The following is a 14,482-nucleotide window of genomic DNA, read 5'->3' as shown; positions in this document are numbered from 1 at the left end:
TATGAAACCTTTTTAAAGATTTATACATTCCATTGAGTTAGACTTATATGGCAACAGCTTTTTCTTTTAGGTTTAAAATTAAAACAGGAAAAATTCTTCAACATTCTCAGAACTGTTTTATTTCTTTCTTGGCACAGAAAGCTGTTAAATGAAGTCATTTTCTCCATTGTGCAGCAAAGCTACAGCTACTTGTATGTCAGTCAAAATATACTTTACCCAGAAAGCTCATAGCTGCTTTGTTACAGTAAAACTGAGGTTAGTCTCTTTGTTCCAGTCACACAGTAACCAGATATAACCTCTGAAAGGGAAAAATAAAGTGCATACAATTGCTGTTAACCAGGTTCTCTTACTCATGCTGGAAGCCTGGCAATCACAGTGGCACTGAGTGTGGAATAACCTGGCTGTCACAGCCTGAGCAGAGGGTCCAAATCCAGCCAGCAGGAGAAGGCTATTCCATCCTACCTGAGAGAGGGAAGACTACTGCAAGAATTTTAATACATTCAGTGCCTGAAGTAGGTATTTGCAAAGGCTAAAATTATTACATGAGAAACAACAAGAATAAAGGCATTATCCATCTGACTATTCAGAACCATGCCCTGGTTTTCTAAGAAAACCATAATGTCATAAATAAGCTAAATAAATGTTCCTAGAGGTACAGAGTGAATCAAACAAAGAACACATCATAATAAAATCCAATGAAGAGAGAAAGCTCACAGGCATATTGTTTGAGTACTTGTTTCTGAGTCAGTTAACCAATTGTCTGTGTTACTATTACTGGAGACTGCACAGACCTCAAGCAAGATCAGACCCCAGCATGCTGGGCAGCCCTTACACAAAGAGCAGCCCTGCCCCAGAGGATGGATGGCAGGAAGCTGTGGGACCGAGCAGGAGCACTGCTCCCTCTGCTTGGCCAGAGCAGGAAGGCAGACACGAGGCGTTAAGTGACCCTCCTAAAATTACACACCATGCTTGCAGCAGGTCTGGGAGCTGAAATCAGCTCTGCCACAGCCCAATTAATGCCTGGCCCAGAAACCACACTGTTACTGGCTTTTCACTTCTACTTCCCTCGTGTGATTTTGTACAGCTTCAGTTGTGCCGGGGCCAAGTGGACTCCCAGGTCAGTCAGCTTATCTGGGAGGAACAGGAAAAATGGCAAAAGATGAACCATATGGAGAGCCCCTCTGCCAGCAACCAGGTCTGGCACAGAGAAAGTATAGCGGGGTCAGCCTCTTTCCTGGCACTACTCACAGTTAATTGAGGGATTTTGAAAGAAAGGTGGTTTCTAGAGAGCCATGTGGGCAGCAAGGGTGGAAAACTCCCAGCTGGGAAACCCGAGCAAGAGGGTTTGCACAGATGCCAGCGCTGCCTCACTCCAATGGGAGGAGGGACAGGCATTCTCCAGAGAGGGAAAGTTACATTTATCAGAAAGAAAATGAAAACACAACTGAATCAATTAAAATCTCTTATTTGGATGATTTCCTTTCACTTCAAAGAGAGCAGAAAATGAGCTTTAAACATCAGCTTATCTATAGATTAATAGGTAAGCCTACTTTGTTCTTACAGAATCCATTTTCATCCAGCATGGCTGAAAACTTCACTGATGCCATGTAGACTCTGAAGAACAGGCAGAACAGCTCCACTGGAACAAGGTACTCCTCAGCTGACAGCTGGAAGGAGCTGTCTTCCATACAGCTCAGTTATTGTCACCAATGATCACTGTATGTTCTGGGAAAAAAAAGACAATTTGGAAGCCAATACCACCCCAAACTGAGACAACACATGGGTGAGATCTGCTCTAACAATGTCTGCAGTTGTTTCTTGTGACATAAAGATAAGGAAAACAAGAGGAAGGAGTCACCAGGAGTCCCCCCCAGCTAACCAAGAGAAAAGACAGGCCACTCCAAGCAGGTGTGTCCATGGCAATGATCCCCCCTTTTCCTCTACAGGTTTGAACAAGAGCAGCCATGTGACAAAAACACATCTGGGTAAGCTTGCATAGGAGAAACTGCAGGGAGAAATTTCTCTTGCAGTTTTTTTTTTTTTTTTTTTTTTTTTGGGGTGGGGGGTGGGTTTTGAATGCCCCAAACCTCATGTTAAACTTCTTTTAACTCAATGACATAGAGAACTATTTGACCAAAGCTCTCAACAGAAGATTGTGAAGCCTCTTCAGTTACTCCTATCAGTTATGAGCATGAACACCATAGGAAGTACCTCAGGTGCAATTCCAGAGCAGCCCCTTCCTCCGAGGAGCCCCCAAGCCCTGGGGCAGCAGTGGGTGGTGATCAGAGCAGCTCATGCTCCTGTCAGATCCTGACACAGCACTGAGGGGAGAAGCCACAGACAAACCTGGCACCAGGGCCACACTCAGAGGTTAAAGTGCTGTACCAATATTTACAGGTCCTCTATTTGTTTCAAATTGTCTTTCATGCATAAAGGAAACATACCCCTCCTGATAGAAATATGAAAATTAGGGGAAACCACTGAAAAATAATGGTCTGCTTTTTTAGCAGTGATATTTCCTTATTCCACAAAACCTGGATTACCCTTTCCAATTAAATAAGTGGACCCATTTATAACAAGGAAATTAGCCTCTCTAACCCTTTGCCACTTCACAATTGAGCCCACTTAAGGACAGCTCCCGATTAAACACTGCTTATCCATCATCTTTACTTTTAATGACTTTCAATCTTTGAGAGAATAAAGAACAACATGCTGGGCTCAGTGATCCCACATGGGATATCCAATCCCTCAACTCTGGGCCCCTTTTGGAGCCAGAGCTTTCTTGGAGGAGGCACAGAGGGAAGATGGAGCTGGGTAGAGGATTAACAGCCATTTGGAAATCAGCAGAGATTTTAACAGCTGGCTCCAGGGAATGCAACCAGCATTGATACAGGTTTGAAACATTGAAACTCAGATTTAATTTGCCATTTCAGGAGACCTCATTCTTCTCCGGTTTGCTGTACCTGCAGGAAACATCTGCAGGTAGCTTTTCAGAATTACAACTTGCAAAAAGTCTTCTAAAAAAGCATTACTGTTAGGATGCAATATGAGGTTCTGCACACACATGTATTTATGGTACCTGCCAGGCTGCCCCTCAATATGCTCAGCTCAGCCTGGGGTCACCTAAGACCCTGCTTAGCTCTAGAAAATTGTACCTCAGGGAGATGTCCTGGTGACCTAAAGAGAAGCTAAATCTGATTTTATGGCATTACACAACATTGTAACCACTGGATGGAGAGCACTGAGCCAATGCAAATGCACTTTGCCTTTTCTAACTTCTTTTAAAAGTTTTTATCAGGGTGATTCTGTACTGGAAGGCTTTACACCAGATCAGCTGCTAACCTTGCCTGGCTCACTGCCAGCTGTCCTCCCACAATAGGCATAAAACTGATCTGAAAACAGAAAGCCACTTAAACTTTGCATCATTCATCCAGCTAGTTGGACAGAAGTGTGATTGCTCTGCCTCTCGATTCAGATCACATTTATCTCACCAGGTGCTGAACAGCCCCTCATTAATGATCAGAGCACCTGTGAAAATGCACCTTGGCCATGCATCAGCAGTGCATCACATCCCTTCTCTTGAAATTCTAAGGAATTTCCTGGAGTCTAATCAAATTTTATGCTAAAAAAAAAGAGGCAAATTAAATTTACAGCATGGAAAGTGCCTAGTTTTGTGCCATCTTAAAGCACCAACTGATCTGATAGAGGATTTCCCATTCATTTACAATAAAGTAACAGCTTTTAGAGGGCAGTGCTAGTGCTCCTCAGTGCAGTCACTACAATGATATGAATTCTCCAAGGAAGGCTTTTTACCCAACACTTGGCTTTTCTAGCCTTTCTTCCCTTTACCTCCTTTTCCTCTGTTACATTTGTACTTTTAAACAAGCCTTCCCTTCTCCCATTTGCATGCAGAAGAGTGGCTCCAGACTGGTTTCTACCAGTAGCTTTTGCCTCAAAATTAAACTATTTGAATTTAGGAGGTTTAGCAACACTTGTTTAAATAGGTACCAACAAATGATTCAGGTGATTGCAAATGCTCATTTCTCTGAAATAAATCACATTTCACTGTGTGACTGGAAGATCTGGATTCAAAAGTTTTATTCCACCCAGTTCTCTTCCCTGACTCTCACTTCTCACTTTGTGCCTGCAAGTGCTCGACACACTCAGGTAGCTGCTGGCCAGGCCTGGGAAAGTTTTGCTTTATGAGTCAGGAAGGAAAAAAAGAAAGGCTGTGGAATCTTCAAGGTTTTCACCAGAAAAGCAGAGAAGATAATCCAGAAAGACAACTCATAGATAAACAGGTTGGAAACAGTGGTTTCCAATACCAACACCACGGTTTTCCATGCTAGTATAAGAGAATAGAAAGAGCAAGGCAACATGAAAAAAACATGACTGACCATTCCCAAGTCCAGGTGTATACCTAAAGATAGTATAGAGGAAATGAATAAATAACCAAGCTTTTAATAAGTACATCAGTGCATTTATTAACCTGGCAGTGTCTAATGCATTGTGAGACAGGCTGGCTTCTGCTCCAGAGCCAAAAAATCCAGTAACACATGGAAATGAAAATCTGCAACCCCCAGCAAGCCCGAATCCAAAATCTAACTGCCAGAAAGATTGAAGCAAGAGGAGAGTAGGGGAAAGAGATTAATTTTGTAAATGTAAATAGTGGTATCACATTGAAGAGAGAAGAAAAACTGGAGGAGTTTCTTCAAAGGGCACAAATCCCCTTTTCTCTTCCAGCTCATGATATTATACACAGATAACCTGAATAGCCCTCAGAGCAGGAAAAGCATGTTTTTGACAGAGGTGGCACGTGTTGCCTGCACTGAGCCAACAAGTTTTGCCTCAGCCACACACAACATACCTGCTCCATGTACCCTCATGTGTGTGAGCACAGCAACAAAACATTCCTTGCTGTCCAGGCAGCAAATGTACATGGCAGGAAAAGCCTGGATCCACTGAGATCAGAGAGAAAGCATGTCTTGGTTCAGGTAGCTTGGGGTGAGTTTTAGTGCAGCAGGGCAGATCCTCACTGTCTCTGCACAGCCCATCTGCACACATCCCTGAGCTGAGAGGTGAAAGGCAAGAGAGATAAAACACCATGCAGGAGCTGAACAAGTGTTACCTATGAAAACACACACACAAATAAAAACTGCATTATCTGATAGAAATGGTAACCCAACATGACAGTAGGTATGAGAGTCAGTATATAGAGCCCACTGGTAATTACTGAAAAAATGACACCAGTTAAGTTACACAACTTTTCAACAACTCAGCATGCAAGACATGTTTATTTTGCACAAAGTGGTGTGCATTTTCCCAGCTGTACAGAAGAACATCCCTGGGTGCTGCTGGTACTCAGCACAGGCTGTTGACACCACGAAAGCAGTCCTGGAGTGATGGGTGTGTCTCCTAGTACAAAGCCATGTAGCTATTCATCTCCTGGAATTGAGTTTTATGTGATTCAATCAGCTCTAACAAGAAGAAATAGTAACACATTAAGCAAAGTTCTGAGAACATAACAAATCAAAATGCTGTTTCACTGCAGCTTCCATCAGCCCAGCAGTGGCACATTTCTTACTGTATCTGTTTTTCTGCCCCAGCACAGACAAATTATTGCTGAATGTTAGGATAAACCATGGTGCTAATTCCACAGCATCTAACACAGAAAGATGCTTCACATTTCTATTGAGCTCTCCAGTCCAGAATTTTAAACATGTTTTAATGCAGTTAACTTCTCTTCACAGCACCCTAATACATCAAGCCAAGACTGTCTAAGGATCAAACTCCCCAGGGATCATTTTTTGTCTCAGTTGCCCCACCAGTGCATTAAAATGCTTTGAGCTGTTCCAGGAATGGCTGACCCATCCACCAGAAGTGAACATTGGAGTGCAGAAGGAACACCACACATCTTAGTATTTTTGTCTGCTTCACACTATTGAAACAAAAGAAGCTCTTTTTCTGTAAGAGCTGTTGCATGCTTCATTAAAAATCCTATTTAATCTGTGGTGCTAAACTGGTCAGATTCAGCTCTCATTTACAGCAGCATAAGGATAGGGGTAGCTCCTATCATGCTCGTGAATTTACTCTGCTTTCAGAGATCCCCCTCCAAAGAATCTGACCAAACTGGTCTGATTTTCTCTCAAATACACTGACTCCAGATATTTGCAATTACTGCAATGTCACCAGTGTTAACTGTGATTTACACTTGCCTAACAAAATCAAAATTAGAAGCAGTGCACTTATAAGGAGAAAAGAGAGATTTAACACTAAAACACAAGGGGTCAACTCTTCTCTTGCAAATCATGGGTCTCACAAATCCCCATTTATTGGTGAAAGCATAATCACCATGCATTTGCAGGTGTTAACTAGAAGATTCACTGTTTTTTCTGATTTGCAATTATTTTACTGCCACTACATCCATTACTATCCTAGCCTCAGATGTCAAGTCTTTCTGAGCCTACTGCCTAGTTTTCTGTGAGAGATAATGCATTTTTATTTATTGCTTATGAAATGTTAGCAACCACACTGCCATTTCAATCTCTAATGAAATTACCTTCCAAAACCAACACAGGGCTCTTGTTATTACTAGGCTTTGATGTTGACAGAAAAACAGAGCAGAATTTGTGGAATTATACAGAAAACAGTAAACTGATATTAGCTACATATTCCTGTACAGCAATACAGAGATCACCTCTCAGATAATTCCCTCCATTTCTGGAGTGCTTAAGACTCTAATCCATACAAAACCATCCAGTTCTCCAGAGGAGAGGTGATGGAAAGGCAGAGGAGGGAATCTTCTGTGGAAGAGGGTATCTCCTGTCAGAGTAAATCCCATAGCTGCAGGAAGCCCAGCATGTGTAGGGAAAGAGCTGCTCATCACCAGCCAAACACAGGTTTCCTGCAAACCCACTGGGACATGAACCAACCCCTCTGGTGGGAGCAGAGAGAAGGTGTTGGAGGGTGGGTTTAACTTTAACTCATGTCCCAGGAAATCAACAGAACCAAGGGCTGATATGTGAACTCTAAGTTGAACAAAGTTTTTTCATATAAACAGCAGTTAGTTGGTTTTTAATCCCTCCGAGTTAAAGGATACTCACCGAAGCTGCTGTTGATTGAGCAGGGAAGTACCGAATCAGTGTAGCTCTGAAGAGATGGTTGTGCTATGTACTGTAATTAGCAGCTACCTTGAGGAGGAACTGATAACAACCAGCCAACATAAACCACCAGCAGCTGAGAACTGGCCTTGGCACTCTGGGCTGCAACTGGAACCTCTTACTTCTGGGAGAAAAAGAGAACAAAAGGCATTTTTGGTGGTGTCATATTTTTTCCCCTCTCAACACAGAAGAGTCCTACCAAGCATCATAAAACCAAGTTTACCAGCTTAGTCTTTAATGTATGCTAGTGTTAACTGATACTTTAAAAGAAGGAAAACTTTCTAAAGGGCAATAATGCATGAAGAGAGATATGTGCAAAGAAAGAAGATCTAATACTAAAAATAAATGTAGCTTTAAAAGATCCTTTAAAAACAGCTGTTGACGTTAGAGATTCAATTAAAATGTAATTAGTTATACATTCTTCTTTGAAATGAACAAGCATATTACAGCCTTCATCTACAATGAATTGCATTTTACATTCGTACCTTGCTTTTGCCTGTAAAAAAGGGAGGTTTTTATAGGAAGCATAAAGATAGGGTAGTTCTACCTAAAATTTTTGCAGTCAAAAAAACCATTAAATGTTTTTTTTCAAACCAATATGTACAAAGCCACCTTCATTATGCTTTCAGCATTCATAAGGTACTTCACAAGTGTTCTTAAATGCACAAAATAGAAGAAAAGATAGAGATAAATGGATGAGGGATGGTGCTTGCCATAAATTAGGATTCTGAATTAGGTCATTAAAGACTAAATCAATCTGACTCCTTAATTGCCATTTACCTGAAAGAGAAATGCACTGTAAACTGCCCACCCTGCACAGATTTGTACCGGCAACAAGCAAGCAATGGCTTTGCCTGGGGCTAATCCTATATGGAAGCACCCATTGACCTGGTTTTCTATGGAAACGCCACGGATGTTTTCAATTCCAGTGTGGAACTGCAGCCTGGTCATAGCCATCAAACTCCACATTAGACATTCATGCAGCATTAGGCATCCCCTGGCTGCCAAGGGCCACACAATGAGACATTGTCTGACCCAAAAGTCATGTAATTAGGCTGATGGGAACAACACCAGCGGATGGTGCATTGAGCATATCCTAATTTTGGATAGGCCATTCTTTGGCTGCCTGACTACCAGTTAGCTGGGGAAGAAGTGAAGCCTGCTATAATCAACAGACAACTTTGCAGCAGTGATGAAAGGGCTGTTTGGCTTGAAAATCACCACTGGGGAAAGGAAGGGCAGCCACAGAGCTGGGATGCTCTCAGAAACAAACACAAGACCCCACTTTTAAGCACTTCTTGTTTTTGCAGAGTGGGTGACCCTACCTTCTGGAAGCCATGTCCCCAGCTAGAGCTCCAGCATGTCCCAGTGATGGCCCAGCACTCATTAGAACATCTAATTCCAAAGGCTTCTGAGGCAGCAGCCAGCAGGGTGAACACAGAGCTTGAGGCAAAAGGAGAGAAGTGTGAAATTCCTCTCATTAGCAGCACTGCACATTTGTGCACAGGGGCACTCCTTAAAAGTCTGACCTCCTGCACAGCCAAGGAAGAACTTTCCAAGAACCATGTGACTCCAAAGATTGAGGACATGGTCTGCCAGAGTAGGGTTTTAATTTAAATTAGTCATAGAAAATTTCATTTCTGTGGCCTGAAAACATCTTCAACTGTGTCAAACATGAAGCAGTTTCATAATTGCACGTGATAGACTCTTCTTTTTAAAGAAGTGGCATAAGTAGAAAGAAACACAAATGTTTGTGAAACTTTAAACCTCCCTGTCTGCACTTGTGTAACAGTTACAAATAACTCAAAAAAGTATCTTGTGACTTCAATTTGCAACAAGAACTGTAGCAAGACATTTAGGAATGTGACTGGTCTGAAAATTGATACAGGCAGCAACTGCATTCACCTCTTTTGTCAACTATGTACTCAAAACTATTACATGTTTCAAACTACTTAATTAGACCAAAGCTCAGACAAATTCAATTGTTTCCAGATTTTATTATTATTATTTTTTTTCCTTTTTTAAACATGTAGTGTAAGACCTGCACAGTTGCAGCCATATCTTTATGGAAACAGCAGCGCAGCCACGAGGAGAAGAATGGACCTTGTTATCTGCATAAATGGTGAACAATTTCACAACATCAATTCCCTTCTGACATTTCCTGATGTACAATATCACTCCTCCCACCCACCTTCACCTGCAGGAACATCCAGCCCCTGCTGGATTCTGGACCCCATTGGATGTTCCTGGTAGCACTAACATTTTCATCCCCATTTTCAAGGGCAGCGCATTTAAAGTGTTACTAATGTTACACCAGAGGAGGCTGAAGTTGCCTTTCTGTATCCACAGTAAAGCCTGCTAGGACGATTAATGTATCACTGGAATCACCTATTTCTTCTGAGTCAAGCCCATCTCACCTCTAAAATGCCATGGGAGGATAGGAGATTCTTACACTCACCAAAAAAGATGGTTCAAATAATATTTCAAACCAGAAATCTGGGGGGGGGAACCACCCACGGATTGCAAATATAATCCAGTGTTTGTTTGCTCTAGACCAATGTGATTCCACATGCTGGATTGTGGACTGATTAATTACGAAGCATCAGTAATAGTACTTTGTACTTACATCAGGACTTCCACCTGAGGATACTTCAATAATGTCAATTCATTAATCTTCACAATACTGCCTGTAAGTAGGTGTCATTAGTTCATTCACAGATGGAAATCCTGAAGAACAGAAAAGGTGAATTTAATTAGCCAAAATGATACAATGAGTCAGTTAACAGAACTAAAGATCCTGAAAAACAGTCCTTTTTCTAACTCTTAGAGGGAGGTGATTTACTTGCCCTTTGCAGTTAAATCATGGAAATAATTACCACATGTGTAACAGAAACTATTGTGACTCTTACAAAACCACTGTTTACAGGTCATGTTCTCATTGAAATTTTCTTTTGATTAAAATGGCTTCTACTGTTTAGTACACCCATCAAAATATAAAGAACATCAAAATGAAATAAAACTGCCACCAGATCTATAATGAACTGGAGCACTGCTACTATTGTCTGAGGTCTAAATTAAAGCTCTTTTGGTAGAGGGTAAAAGTGAATAAAACATAAAGACAAAGGACAAAATAAGAGATGACAGACTATTCACCCATTAATGGCCATCACATTTACAAGGCAATTGCCATTCATTCTAATACAAAGTGGACCACACAATTCTACCAGGTATGAAAGGCAGAAGAGCCCTTGTACATAAGAGAAAAAAGCACTTTACTGTATTTTATCTCCATCACAAGCAGAAAACCAGTAATGAGGAACATCAAAAACCTTTCCATTCTCCATTGAAAACTAACAAAGCACTTCTCTTGGTGAAATCTTATCAAAGGTTATAAATTTTTCAAGACAGCTAATCAATCACATTTGCCATGGCAGTGGTATAAGATGTACTTAATATGAAAGTATTTAACTGACTAATTTTCCTAAACAATAATCATCTTAACAGTGGAGAGCTATAAGTAGTTACAAAAGACAGGGCAAAAAAATGCTCTAAGAAAAAGAACCACAAAACCCACATTAGGGAGAAATACTACCTGTGTGCCCTGAATAAGTGTATCTATGCAAACAAACCTTACTTGCCAGTCTACTTTATGAGGGGAACTAAATCCTACAATTTCATGGAGCCCTAAACTCAGAAAAATGCAACCCAGGACAGATACTCGTGGCTTCTGTAGCCACATCCCCACCTGATACTCCTTAAGGCACAAATTCAATTTCTCATGATAGATGCTATTTCCCAAGACTGCACAAACCTTAAAGGATTGGGGCTCTGCGGTGCTCCCTGTATTGTACCTGTATGCATGTACATACCTGGGGCACAGTCAGAGCTGCATGTGCTCTACCTGCACAGATAACATTAAAGAATAATCCTACACCAAGTGCCTGGATAGCTTTGATACAGTTTCATCACAGGAGAAGCACATCATCATAGAACCTATCTCACTAAGACCGAATAAACTTTTTGCTTTTTAATCAAAGTTAAAACTTAGATGAGATATAATTATTTCATATATCCAACTGTGAAAGCTTCATTAAAAACCTTACTATTAAGTAATAAAACTGCAATAAAAGTTTTTCCGTAATTACAGCAAGTTTCTCTTAACACCAATGCACTAAAAAGGGAAAGACTTTCTAATTGGTAATTTCTCTGGATGATTCTATGCAGTCAGCTGTGTACACAAGTACATATTAGATATATGATCACATTTATATATAACTCTATATGTTTCCTGGGTGTGAAGCAAGAGAACACAGAAGTTAGGAGTACCTTCCCACATCACTCACCGTTGGGCAGAGCACATATTCACCTGCAAACTCGGGCCCTTCGGCACTTGCCAGGTGACTGTCATAAACAGGTAAACCAGAAATGCAAATGATTCTACAGACTGAAGCCTCCCTTGCCTACCTTAGATTTAAAATAGTCTTTGTTCTGTAAATTAAATCATCTCTACTCGAGAGACAACTCGAGTTACAGGAAACACAAATAAGCAGAGGCAGGGTGAATAATTCCTTTTTGCTATTTCTAGATCAATTAAACGCAGTACTCACCAGTGTGCCCTTCCAGCAGCAGAATCCACATTGTCTTCAGTGACAGCAAAGCATCATTTCAATTTCCAAAATGGCAAGACAAGGAGAATGGAGGAAAAAAGATGGGTGAGGGGGTTGGCAGAGAGGAGTGAGAAATATCAAACAAAAAGCAATTTGAATACCTTAGTGTGCTAGATTCTTATTGCTAAATTTAAAGCTTGCTTTTCACTCTCATTTCAATGGATTCACCAGAAGAAATCTAAAGAGTAAATTTAGGTTTAATTGATCATTATAATTTATTTTATTAAAATAATATAGCAGAAAGACCTTTCTTCCAGTAAAGGGTTCTGGCTTTGATGTCTGATTGTTATGCAAATTCTGTGAAGTACAAGATATGGACAGAGGAATAATTAAGTTTAGGACTTTGTCTATAATAATTCTTACATATGTAAATGTACCCTGGTTTCAGATAATGATGTGTACATGCTCTGGGAACCATAGAAATGTGTTGGGAAAGCCAGGAAACTCCCACAAATGTGCAGATCCTCACCAGTGCCTCCAAGCAGGGGCTGGGCCAGCAGGGCCAGGCTGCTGGCACGTGCCAGGGGCACCCACACCCCCAGCAGCCCCAGAGCCCCAAGGAGCTCTGAGCTGGACAACCCCAGAAACAGCTCCAGCAGCGACACAAACACTGGACAGAGTAAGCTTTGTTCTGCAAGATAAACATTGACCATATACATCTATATATTTCAAAGCACTCAATTAGAAACTGAACTTTGCCCCTTTCTCAGGCTTTGAAATAGTCCGGCCCCCAACACAGGCTTTTATTCTCCTTTGGTGTGGGCATCCCTCTTCCTCTCCAGCTCCTGCACACCATATGGCTCCCGACCCTGGGACAAATTCTGCACTGATTTATGGCCTCTGCAGCCTGAGGGACTGACCCACGGCATAAATCCGGGGGGCAGAGCACATGGGCAGCCTGCACGTTCCCCCTCACACTGTGCCTGCTCCCGTGTGCTCAGCCCTGCCAGCCGAGGATGGGGATTTACAGCCCACACTGGGAGCAGGTCTGGGCTCAGGGCACACCAGGGCAAACCAGCAAGCAATGAGACCCGGCACGATGGACACCACGTGTGCCAGTACACCCTGAAACACCTTCCAACAGAGAGAGGGGGAGGCACCAGCCCTGCCAGCAGTGGAGGGTCCAGGCAGTGGAGGTGCCTCGGGTGGGTGAATGCTGCTGAGCCCCCTGGCTCTGCCACCACCACAGGGCATCATGTTTGGAAGGCTGGGCAAAAGGCACTCACTGGATGACAAAGCAAGAGTAATCCACACTGGTCCCTCTGCAGGCAAAATAATTCCGAAGGAGGAGTGAACATAACCAGTTTTTAAGGTGCTACAGGTTGTCTTTCCATCTCGAGACAACAGCAGCATGTAAAGGGCCTGAAACAGCGTGCAGAGGCTGAAAAGGCATCCAGAGCCATGGACCAAGAGGGGATTGCCTTTGTTTCCGCCACAGCCTGGTAAAGAAACAGCAAGTCCTGCAAGATGACCAAGGACAACGAGGCCAGTTGGATTTACTGACAGGCTGGGCAGCCCAGGCCAGGGCATTCCCCGAGCTGCTGGCCAGGGGCTGTTCTCCAGAGGCTGCTCACAGCCATCCATAACACCACTGCCAACACCGGGGACACAGCATCTTATTTACATTTTGGTTTCACTAAGCTTGAAAACCAAGCAGAGTGATCAAATTCACTTTTTTATTTATAGTCATTTTCACAACTTCTCCCTGAAAACTCCACAGGATGTTTACACAGACATGAGAAATTGATTGACGCATCTTGGGAGCTTTTCCTAAACACCCATCATCAAGAAAATATACACATGGACTTAAACTTCCTCATCTCTAAAGCAACTGATTTTGCCAAGGGTTTTTTTCAGTATCTGTACCGCTTATGTATTTAAATACATCTTCTCTGCCACTCTTTGGATTTTTTTTCACAGCCTTGGGGTGAGGGGTTTCTACCCCTCATCAAACCCTTCAAGATTCCTGAGATAGATAGATGCAGCACTCAGCGAGGGATTTTAGCCCTATAAATCAGATGATACCACAACCACAGTTCAATGAAAGAAGCAAAAATCAAATCAAATCAAACAAAGAGATCCCATCATCCCCTGCCGCATCCTCCCTCCTCCCCCTTCCCACCCAACCAGCAGCTCTGGAGTCCATAAAGGAGATCGGAGCAGAGCAGCTCTGCCCATGCACTGCTAAGCACAAAGTAAAGCACATGAAATACGCTACGCACTCTGCGTTTCCTTTGCTGTTTTCACTCGCCCACTGCAAAGGGCAATGGCAAGCTCAAAGAGAAACATTCAGGGATGTGCGGCACCTTCTGCATCTGCTCTAACACGCCAACAGCACAGCTCCCATGGACTCAGCAGCACAAGTCCTGAGGGGCTTGCCCGGCGTGTCCGTGGGCTCGGCTCAGCTTCCCTCGGCCCAGCTCCGCTGCGGGCACCACAGCGCCAAACCAACTTCACCCGGCAATAAATACTCGATTCAAAGGAGCTTGTCAACACCAAGTACCCCAGCCACAGCTGCCACATACTAAGAAGCACAGTCAAGGACTCGGGGAGGCCACTGCGGCCCCTGCTCTGCTCCAGAAGTGCCAAGCTTGGGATGAGGTCCCTGGGCACGGCAGAGCCTGGAGCCTCCATCAGCACAGCGCAACAAAGGAG

The 14,482-nt window shown here is 42.7% G+C and overlaps 1 long non-coding RNA gene across 1 annotated transcript; it reads right to left on the bottom strand.

The window, feature by feature from the left end:
• Window positions 1-7,099: 7,099 nt before the first annotated feature.
• On the bottom strand, window positions 7,100-14,063 carry LOC110474280 (uncharacterized). Its single transcript, XR_002466051.3, has 5 exons — window positions 14,050-14,063; window positions 11,768-11,801; window positions 9,787-9,887; window positions 8,486-8,603; window positions 7,100-7,284 (listed from the first exon to the last, which is right to left on the bottom strand). It is a non-coding gene; the product is annotated as an uncharacterized LOC110474280 (long non-coding RNA).
• Window positions 14,064-14,482: the final 419 nt, after the last annotated feature.

Source organism: Lonchura striata, chromosome 11 (genome assembly GCF_046129695.1).
Source record: "Lonchura striata isolate bLonStr1 chromosome 11, bLonStr1.mat, whole genome shotgun sequence".
NCBI lineage: Eukaryota > Metazoa > Chordata > Aves > Passeriformes > Estrildidae > Lonchura > Lonchura striata.
This window is presented reverse-complemented; position numbering and strand designations above follow the sequence as displayed.